Here is an 11,457-nt window from a genome sequence, read left to right as displayed (position 1 = left end):
CTATTTCTGTTCGTTTTTGTTACTGTAATAAGATACCCAACTTAACAAAGCATGTTACTAGTTTGTTGGTTCAACTTCCAGTTAGCTAATTAAGAAAACTCTTTATCACAGTTTGTTTTAGAAAATTCAGCAAAAACATGGTTTTATTTTATTTTCCTGTTATAGATAAGTGGGAAGACTTTAGTTTAACTATCCATATACAAATATAAAAATATAAGCCTTTAAAATGTGAAGTAAAGCACTGAAAATGAGAGGATCATATCTTATTATTTTTAACAATAATTTACCATTGTATTGTGGTGATTCACTACATGTGTGGCTAGCATACTGGTGCATAATGGCTGCCATTGCCTCATCCAGGTGGATACTATACATACAGTAGGTGGTCAGTGAAGCAGCTCCCCACAGCTTAAAGTGCTATACTTTGATCCCTTGCTATATCACGCTTCGACTTTCGCAGCTTCACTCCATCACGGATTTTAAATGTAAGCATATCTAATTATATATCACAGATTTTTCGCAGGTTCGCTGATTTCTGCTTACAATGGGTCTTTTAATTTATGGTACATGCTTCCTCAGTTTGTTTGCCCAGTTGATTTCATACAAGGGACGCTATTGGTGGATGGCTTAGAAGCTACCCAATCAGAGCATGTATTACGTATTAAATAAAACTCCTCAATGATATACAATATGCTTCCCGCACGGTGCTTGATTGTTTGCTTTTCTCTGTCTCTCTCACTCTCTCTGACGTTCTCTGCGCCTGACGGAGGGGGTGTGAGCAGAAGAGCTGTTTGCACAGAAGCTGTTTGCCTAGAGGATACGGACGCTCTCCCACTTGGACAGATCCTCTAAAACCATGCCGCTTGAGATGGGATCGGTGGCATGGATGCTATCTTACAGCATACTTAAAAGCCCAAAACCTTTCTCTGGTCCTATTCGTATTGATTTTTGATGGTCTGCATTTTCTCTCAAACCACTTACATCTTAACACCAGCAAAACCAAGGAGCTGGTGGTGGATTTGAGGAGGCCTAGGCCCCTCATGGACCCCGTCATCAGAGGTGACTCTCTCTGACATTCTCTGCTCCTGACACACATTCTTTGAAGAGGAAGATATGTTTGCATTCTTTTAATTGTGAGAAAGAACTGTCATCTCTGTCTTGTAATGAAGCACAGTTTAAACTTTTGACTAAAGGGTGTTATTTCATGTCTAGAGGGCTCTAATAATGTTAACAGTGTGGGAGAGTTTATAAGGGCTTACAATATATAAAATTTGCATAACCATACAAACACATGGTTCCTACTAAAATGAAGCAGAAGTGGATTTTCATCAATTTGGCTGGAACAAAACCCTGCAGCCACTGGGGTTCTGGAGAGGATACGGACGCTCCTCTAAAAATGCCGCTTTATCGCGATGCTTCGGCATACTTAAAAGCCCAAAACCACGTATTGATTTTTTGATGGTCTGCTTTTCTCTCGCTCACGCTCTCTCTCTCTCTGACATTCTCTGCTCCTGACACACATTCTTTGAAGAGGAAGATATGTTTGCATTCTTTTAATTGTGAGAAAGAACTGTCATCTCTGTCTTGTCATGGAGCACAGTTTAAACCTAAAGGGTGTTATTTCATGTCTAGAGGGCTCTAATAATGTTAACAGTGTTGGAGAGTTTATAAGTGCTTACAATATATAAAAATAACCATACAAACATATGGTTTCTATCGAGGAGGGATTACTGTATACATGGTCTTAATCCATTGATATTTACAAAATTGTTCAATGCTGCTTTTTAATAGTTATTTAACTAAAGAGTAACCAGAATACTAGTTGATGATTAGCATTTGTGAGAACAAAAATGGATTAAGTTCCTTTTTAGGACACATTGTCACTTTCATCTGTGCTTTGCGTTTGTTAAGTATTGGTTTTGAATTGAATTATTTGAAAACTACCAACTGTTTATTTCTTGAATCTGTTTAATCCAGTTGAGGGCGGTAGGAGACTGGAATTTGTCTAGGCAGCACTTAGTGCAGGAAGCAGACTTGTATAAGTCTCCAGGTTTATTACAGGGCAGTTCATACTCACTGTGTACTACATATTTAAAATTACTAAGTAATGTAATTTTATTGTATTTACAATTTTACAGAACACTGGTCCATGCAGATATGGGGAGAATATATAAACAGAGGCAGTAACAGATCTGGGACTAAAACCCCATGCCCAGGAGATTTGAGGAAGCAGTGCACAAGCCTCATACTCTGTTGTGAGTCATAGAATAGAACAGAATACTGTTATGGCTGTCGATTTTTCTGCTATCCATATGACTCACCTGAATCCAATAACATGATCCCATTCAGCCAGCTTTACTTGAACTATTAATATGCTGTCTCACTATTAAGGTGGCTTTTACATGCCAGAAAACTTTACTAGAAAATGGCAGTATGCAGTCTGCCCTCTTAACAGAGATATGAGAAGAGATATGAGAAGAGATAAAGAGGCTTTTCTAATGTTTTAAGCAGTTCTGTCTTAATGAGAGGTGTCACTCTTTGTGAACCTTTATTAAACATAAAAGTGCACTTTTTCATGTTTATGTTTTCAAGGGTTGTTAACACCTTAACACAAGGAAAACTGGCTACAGCTTTCAACTATATGTTCTGTAGAGCTGAGCTGAGTCCAAAGACTTCTCATTGATAATTACAGGTTATAATATTGTCATATGGTGAAAGTAAATGTTATACTATTATATGCTGGGCTGTTTTGTTTTTGTTTTTTATTTTTTTTATTTAATTTTTTTGAAAATATAAATCTTGCATTTTGCTGCATTGTAAAGGCAGTTTTCTGGATATGCAGTCATATGATAGGCTCTAAAGTAGTATATGTAACCCTGGGGCAAGATGTAAATTGTACCAGATGAGACAAAGTTGTTGTCAATATCCCTACAGACAAGTACGTATGCAAATGAAACAGTAAAAAATTAAATCCTGAGGCTAGTCTGCTTTGTTTCTCTCTGTATGCTTTCTGTTAATGAAATTGTGACTGAGTGATGATGCTGAATGTTAAGACTGTCTATGGATACATGCCATTACAAGACGAACGGACCTTACTCTTATTCTATGTTAATTAATGTTGACTTATGTTTATCTTTTATTGTGTCTTCTATTTCTCTATTCATTTTGTAAAGCACTTTGAGCTACATTTTTTTGTATGAATATGTGCTATATAAATAAATGTTGATTGATTGATTGATTGATTGATTGATTGATTGATTGAATGAGAGTATAGTTATCTATACCACATATGGCTAATAGTATCTATCAATTTCCTAAACCTGTGGTGGGTTGGCGACCTGCCCAGGGTTTGTTCCTGCGGTGCGCCCTGTGCTGGCTGGGATTGGCTCCAGCAGATCCCGTGACCCTGTGTTGGGCTATAGCAGGTTGGAAAATGACTGACTGACTCACATTTCCTAAACTCAGTATTTTCATCACAGGGTTTCAGCAGCACAAGCAGAATAAATGCAAAAGAAATACTAATTCACTGTTGACAGTTACGTGCAGACAATGTCAGCCTTACACCAATTCATACCAAGCTAATTCTACTAAATTATGAGATCATTGGAAAGGAGTGCATGGCGCTCCCGATATATATGCAAAAGGATGAAGGTCCAAGTCTTCAGAGTCCTGGTGCTTCCTGTCTTGCTACATGGTTGCAAGACATGTACGCTATCCAGTGAACTGAGATGAAGACTGGACTCCTTTGGTACTGTATCTCTTCGGAGAATCCTTGGGTATCGCTGGTTTGACTTTGTGTCAAATGATTGGTTGCTCACAGAGTCCCAAATGAGATGGGATCATCAGTTATGGCCATGTGTTGCGATTCCCCAAGGGTCATCCAGCTCACAGGATCCTCATTGTTGAGGACTCGAGTGGCTGGACAGGCTAAGGCAACGCCCACGTAATACCTGGCTGTGGCAGATAGATGGTCATTTCCGGAGGGTGGGACCGGACCGCATGTCTGTGTGCGGGGTTGCCAACCAGGATCCTGAGCTGTTTCGCCATGTGGTGGGTGCGGCAATACTCTGTACCAGTGCATGCACCCTGACTTGACCTGACCTGACCTGATCTAATTCTGTGTTGCCGCTCTATCTAGCATCTCATATCTAGAGGAAATGGCAACACAGTAAAAAAAGCACAAACTGATAAAATCTGTTCATATACTGACCGTGCAAAATGAAAAGCGACAATTTAGTCCATCAAATTTGTTTAAATAGCTAAAAGCTAACTGTAAGTTGTCCTGAAACTATATCAGTGGGAGGAGAAACCTCAACCTTCTGAAAAGTACCTGGTTTAACAGACAAGGCAAATTAACATACATGATATACTTCATGTTACCATTGCTTAAAAACATACTGTAGAATACTGTACTAATTAATACTACTATCTTGGATAAGCTTAAATGGCAGTGATATGTTCATTTGATAAATTTATGTGCATGAGAAGGTAAAATACAGTCCCAGAGATCATGCTAACCATCAGTGGTATAATCTTTTCACTCTTCCATTAGAAAATAGAAAATAGAAATAAATAGAAAATAAATTCTATTTTATTGTATTTTATGTTACATTTTTTTGAACCTTATTCTTTTTGTAAAGGTCCAATTTCAATTGGATAAAACTTTCATGTATTTCAGCACCTAGTGACACACTGCTACTATACATCAAACAACTACAGACTAAATTAGTGTGTGTAAGAAATGACCAGAGCACTGGGGAACACAGAAACACTTTAAATGAATAAAAGAAGAAATATGTTTTATTTTAATATGCAAATGAACAATTAAAGGAATCTAAAAATATAATTTAAGATATAATAAAAATGACACCCATGTCACTTTATGATATCTGAAATGCATTTTGAGATGCCATGAAATCATTTCTCAAGCATTTTACAGTGTTAATTGCATTTCAAGATATATAAAATACATTTTAACATCTTTAAAAATACAGTAAGATATTTGTGAATAAGGCATCTGAGAACATTTTGTGATATATAAAAAAAAATCTTTAATGTGTTTCCAGAATATCTCAAAATAGCTTCCTGTCTATTTTCAGATATCTTAAATGCACTTCTAAATGTTACCGAATTACTTCTTTGTTGTCTTGACATTTTTAAAAACATTTTTAGATATCTTAAATTAAACAGAAAGTTGTTATTGAGAAACAGGACATTGTGGCTGGGTGCGGGAATAACAGCTCAGGATGCAGCAAGGAAAATTTTGAGTAGTCTCTTTTATTGTCCCGAGACAGAAAAATTAACAAAAAACAAACAAAATAACACTCGTTGGCATGTGTCCCTTCAACTGGTAATTTAAAGTAATTGGAAGGTTGCAGTCGCTCTAGCGGAGCTCCATCCAGCAGATTGCTCTGGCCAGTAATGATTCATCCTTCTGGGATGCCTTGATTTTTATGGCGGCAACACTAGAAAGAGGCGGGGTTAAATATCCAAACTGGGCAGGTTTTCAGCATTGTGGGAAAAGAAGGAGGTGACAGTGTTAATGGCAGTGCCCCTTCTTGTCTTGCTGGGTTATTTACATACTTTGAATGAGGTCCTCTGATGCGCATGTGTGACAATATCTTTATGTGTAGAAAGTCAGTTTAAGATATGAATATCTTAAATTGCATTTGAAATATGTGAAACTGTACTACAGATATATTAAAATATAAAATAACTTATTCTGCCCCTACTATTGCATGGCATGCAAAGTCCGACAGCTAAACAAGGTAAGAATTGAAGAGTGAAGTGCTGAAGCAAAATGAACAAACTTGCTTATTAAAATCGCAATATTGTAAAACTGTGAAACCATACATATAATCAAATGAGCCTAAAGTAATTTTACAAAAGAAGAACAGTCACCTCTGATGAATCAAAATGTATCAAATAAAACGTAATTAACTACTTATCTGTTTCTTTAACCAGTTGCCCCATGTAAAACCACCACACATAGTTAATGATTTTGCTGTGTTACTTTAACACAAAAACATATGCAAAGACATAAATACATACCTTGTAAAGAGATTAAAACAAAAATGTTGAATTACTTATCAGCAATGCTTTCTGAATGTTCAGTATAGACAGTTGGTTTGAAGTTACATCACATTGGTAAAAGGATGGAATGTGATTGTACTGCTGAGGACAGAATGTGAGTGCATTGTTAAGGATGACTCAAGATTGCATTGTTACAAAAGAGGCTGCAAAGCCATGACAATGACTGGTAAAAATATCAGGTTGGAACATATGATAAGACTATATGAAGGAACATGGGACCTGGCCTTTTGGCAACTTAGGGTTTGGAATCCAATACAATATGCAAAAAGTGTCCAGTGTCCAGTCCTCCTGAAATGCATCATATGAGTCAGAAAATTCATGGATTGTTGGCCTTTGGTAAATTTTGAACAGCAAATGCACTTATCTTGAGCTGCTGGTGAAACTCAGTAAAACAGAAGTGATTCAGATGCTTACAACAGCACTAATATGCAACAAAGCAAAATATTAATAAAGTACCTGAATGAGATTACTAAGAGATGGAACAAAAAAATTGAGAATGATTATGACATTATGCACTAGGATAAGTGCAGTGGACTAAGCAGAAAATAAAAGAAGGTTACAAAATAATGGTGGACTGGAGAGAGACAGGACCATTACTAAGTTACACCCACATCATATGTCTGTGGTTGGGGCAGTAGGAGCAAAATCAGAATTTGTTGGTGTGAGACAAGAAAATTTAGTTTTATCATTCCTATTCTGTGTTTAAATATTTCACCATTTTGGGTTTGAAAGTATTACAACAGCACATTATATCCTTAATATCATGCACAATATTTTCCTCTTGTGATTTATCCCATTTATTCCCCAATTTACCTTTATTGAATGATATATTCTCGATGACATCTTTATTAGATATGCATGCTTGTTAATTGTTAAGACGCTGGAGGCTCTTGCAAAACTGCAGGGTCTACAGAAGTGCCCAATTTGTGAATTCTGATCACAGACTTGTTGTTGCTACTCTTGGGATCCAGCTTAGATCCAGTAGGCTACCACCTACTAGGAAAACAAGCCTGCACTTGGCTAGACTCTGAGACCAGGTTGTTTCTGATGAGTTTGCACACAGTTTGTGTGAGGAACTTTCAGATTTGGATACAACTGCCAATCCTAATGTGATGTGGGCGACCTTCCGTGACAAGACCCTGAAGGTTGCTGAGGGTTGTGTTGGTGTTACCGGTGTTTCCAGAAGGAGGTGTTTTATCTCGCAGGGCACCCTGGATATCATCGAGAGGAGACACAGCGCACAGCTCAATGGCAACTCTGGTCTGTACCGGGAACTGAGAAGGATGGCTGCGAAGGCTCTGAGGGCAGATAAAGAGGTGTTTGTTACAGGAATCTGTGAACAAGTGACACACCATCTGTGGTCTAGCAACCCACGTCCTGCTTACAGAGGAATCAAAGCATTACGCACATCTGAATCTGTTCCTCGGAGAGTCGCAGTCAGGGCGGCTGATGGAACGGTCCTTACGGATGACACTGCAGTTGTGACCCACTGGGCTGGCTACTTTAAGCAGTTGTTCAAAGCTGATCCTCCGGCAAGGATGTTGGATATCTCTGGGTCCACGGTTCTTGAGGCTGAACCTCCAATTAGCTGTGAACCACACAGTCTCACTGAGATTGCACAGGTGGTGAACCAGCTAAGGGGGGAGAGGCTGCAGGGATCTGTGGTATCCGGGGTGAACTTCTCCAGGCTGGTGGTAAGGCTGTCCTCCTGGCATTGCAAGCAATCTTTGCTTCCATTTGGGAGACTGGCATCATCCCAACTGACTGGAAAACGGGACTTGTCATCCCTATCTGGAACGGGAGGGGTGATCGAATAGATTGCAGCAACTACAGGGGGATAACACTGCTCTCGGTGCTGGGTAAGGTTCTTGCTAGGGTCGTCCTTAATAGGATCTGTGATATCTTGCTCACCTACCAGCAACTGGAACAGTCTGGTTTTATGCCTAAGAAGTCTACCATCGACCGCATCCTGGCACTGAGGGTTCTCATGGAGTGCATACACAAATATCGTCAGAGTTTCTTTGCAGCCTTTGTCGATTTTTACAAAGCGTTCGACTCAGTTGATCAAGCTGCCCTGTGGGACATCCTGAGGGTTTGCGGGATCCCTTGAGGTTGCTGGATATCATGGCCGGCCTGTACACTGGTACTGTGAGTGCTGTGCAGAGTGGAGGCAGGACCTCTGCGTTTTTCCCAGTTGATTCTGGGGTTCATCAGGGGTGTGTTCTTGCTCCTACTCTGTTCAATGCTTGTATGGACTAGGTGTTGGGCAAGGTCGTGGGGTCCAGCAGCTGTGGGGCATCTGTTGGTGAAGAAAGATTCACGGATCTTGACTTTGCTGACGATGCTGTGATCTTCGTGGAATCGATGGAGGCTCTGACCAGGGCGCTCGAGAGACTGAGTGAGGAGTCTGAGTGTCTGGGCTTGCGAGTGTCCTGGATAAAAACCAAGATCCAGGCCTTTAATGACCTCTTGGGCACAGCCATCAACAATGTGTCTGTTTGCGGAGAGAGTGTTGACCTTGTTGAGAGATTTACTTACCTTGTCATGAGGTCGCTGGAAAGGGGTGTGTGGTGCTCCCGATATCTGTGCAAAAGGACAAAGGTCTAAGTCTTTAGAGTCCTGGTACTTCCTGTCTTGCTATATGGTTGCGAGACATGGACGCTATCCAGTGACCTGAGACGAACACAGGACTCCTTTGGTACTGTGTCTCTCCGGCAAATCCTTGGGTACCATTGGTTTGACTTTGTGTTGAATGAGTGGTTGCTCATGGAGTCCCAAATGAGGCACATTACCTGCATTGTGAGTGAACATCAGTTATGACACTACGGCCTTGTGGTGCATTTCCCTGAGGGTGATCCAGCTCACACGATGCTCATTGTTGGGGACCCGAGTGGCTGTACCAGGCCAAGGGCTCGTCTACATAACACCTGACTGCAGCAGATAGAGGGTCTTTTTTGGAGGGTGAGACTGGACCGCATGTCTGCCTGGGGGTGATTGCAAACCGGGATCCTGAGTTATTTTGTCATTTAGTGGGTGCGGCAACGCACTGTACCAGTGAATGCTCCCCAGCTTGACTTGACTTGGTAATTAGCATAGCTTTGTGCAGTATATACTGTATAGCCTGTAGAATTGGACAAGAGGTTTATCTGATGTACAGTACATACAAATATTAAAATTGCCAAGATGTGTGATGCAATAGAGTTTGACCATAGCTTGCTTGAGGGTGCCAGATGTCATAGTTCTAGCATCTAGGTAACAGGTACCCTCTTGTTATTTTCACACATTACAGTATCTAGAGTTTACATAAAATGCTAATAAGCAAAAACACCCCAGGAGCAGCAATTCTGACTGCAAAAACACTGTGTCAATGGGAGTGGTCATAGACAAATGGCCAGACTCATTCAAGCTAAATGACAGAGAATGTAAACTCAAAAAACAATTCTTAACCATAGTGGTGTGCAGAAAGTCATCTTTGAACACACAACACATTATATATTCAAACAGATAAGCTCCCCACAACAGGTCCTACTCCTGTCAGCTAGGAACAGGAAGAATAGACTACACTGGCACATGATCTCCAAAACTGGATGACTAAAGATAGGAAAAATGTGATCTGGTCTAATGATTTTTGATTTACATTGTTATATGCAGATGGCACCATTGAAATTTAGGGTAAACAGCATGCATACAGTATATGGATTCATTCTGCCTTGCATCAATGGTACAACTTAGCGGTGGCAGTGTGTTGTAACAGAGTGGGAAATGTTTCTTTTTACACATTAGGCCTCCTAATACCAACTGAATGTAATTTTAGTGCCATAGCACACATACCTTTATTTCTGATCGTAAACATCCCTTAAAAACTGCAGTTTATTTTTCTCAGAAATTAATTGATTGAATTTTGTTGTTGAAAAACTGCATGTTGCATTCATGTGTATGTGATATCTTGATTACTGGCTTTAAAATACCAAGACAGGGATAATTTAGTGTGCACTTTATTTTTTAAAAACAAAATGTTTTCATTTCATTAAGATCCCTTTCCTGCTTAAAGACTTCCAATTATTGCTTGCCTCTTTGGTTCTATTTCTTTTAGTAAATCCAGCATTTACAGATACATCCTTTACAATTCCTTTCTTAGATTGCTTTTTTACTTTACTCTTACTAATTAAAAATAACATATTGGAGAGCCACACATTTAGGCAGTTTAACAGTGCTTTTTTAAATATATATTCCAAGTGGTTGATGTGCCATGTCACAAGGTATTCTTTATCTCAAGCTGGTTCCTCAAACATGACAATGACATTTGTTTACCTGAAATTTACTGCACAGTCACCAAACCACAATCCAGTAAAGCACTTTTGAGTTGAGGTAGAACAGGAGTTTTACAGCAGGAATGTGAGGTTTAAAAATCTGCAGGAACTGCATCAACACAGCATAGACTAATAGCCCTGCCTTGAACAATTCTGATTGATGAAATTGGGCCTTATCTGATACTAGATACAGTAGGTATAGAGTGGATGCTCAGTGTATGTTTGAATCAAATACAGTAAATATTCTTGAAAATAAATAAGCACTATACTGAAAGAAATAATTGAATGTAAGGTTGTCCTAGGGTTTCAAAAGAAAGTGGTGTCCAAGAAAGACTGCCATACCCTTTTGAAAATCCTGTTCAATACTAAAGATGTATTTTGTTTATTTTTAAATATTATAATGGGTCTTTTAGCCATTGTAAAGAGGAGGGTAATGTAGAATTCTTCCAAATGAGCAAATAAATCAAAACGAAAAAGGCTAGTTCAAGAAAACACTTTTATGAGGATATGTGTTCAGTCCGAGATAGTTTTATAAACAGTAGTTATTGGGTGAGGGTCTATTAAAATGATCAAGACTTCCAAAATGGTGGTGCAAATCTAGTTCAATAAGTATGAGTTGAGAGTGGAGCCAAAATATTTGGTTGGTGCTTTGCAATCCCTTCCTTTCATAGGTGGGATCTGTTACTAGGCAGATTTTAAGAGCCAAAAACTAGAAACATGTATACAGTGTATGGCTGAAAATTATATTAGTCTATTTCTAGCACAAACAAGAAGAATGTATTTTTTATAGAGTGGCTTTGACCACTATTTGGATTCCAAACAGTTGGAGCATTGAAGTAGAAAAAAAAATCTTGATGACTAGGAGCCAATAGAGATAACTGTCGAATAACACTGTGGAACATTTTAAGAAACTCGTAAAATCTCACTTTTTTAATTTTTCTTCTTTGTCATTTCAATTTAGTCCTACTCTTAATACCCTAGATATGCTTAGAATTAACAATCTTCAGTGAATCTGGAATCATTATTGATCTATACATCTCTTTTTGTCTTTTTT

The sequence above is a fragment of the Polypterus senegalus genome, chromosome 3 (assembly GCF_016835505.1).
Source record: "Polypterus senegalus isolate Bchr_013 chromosome 3, ASM1683550v1, whole genome shotgun sequence".
NCBI lineage: Eukaryota > Metazoa > Chordata > Cladistia > Polypteriformes > Polypteridae > Polypterus > Polypterus senegalus.
Note: the sequence above shows the minus strand (reverse complement) of the source record.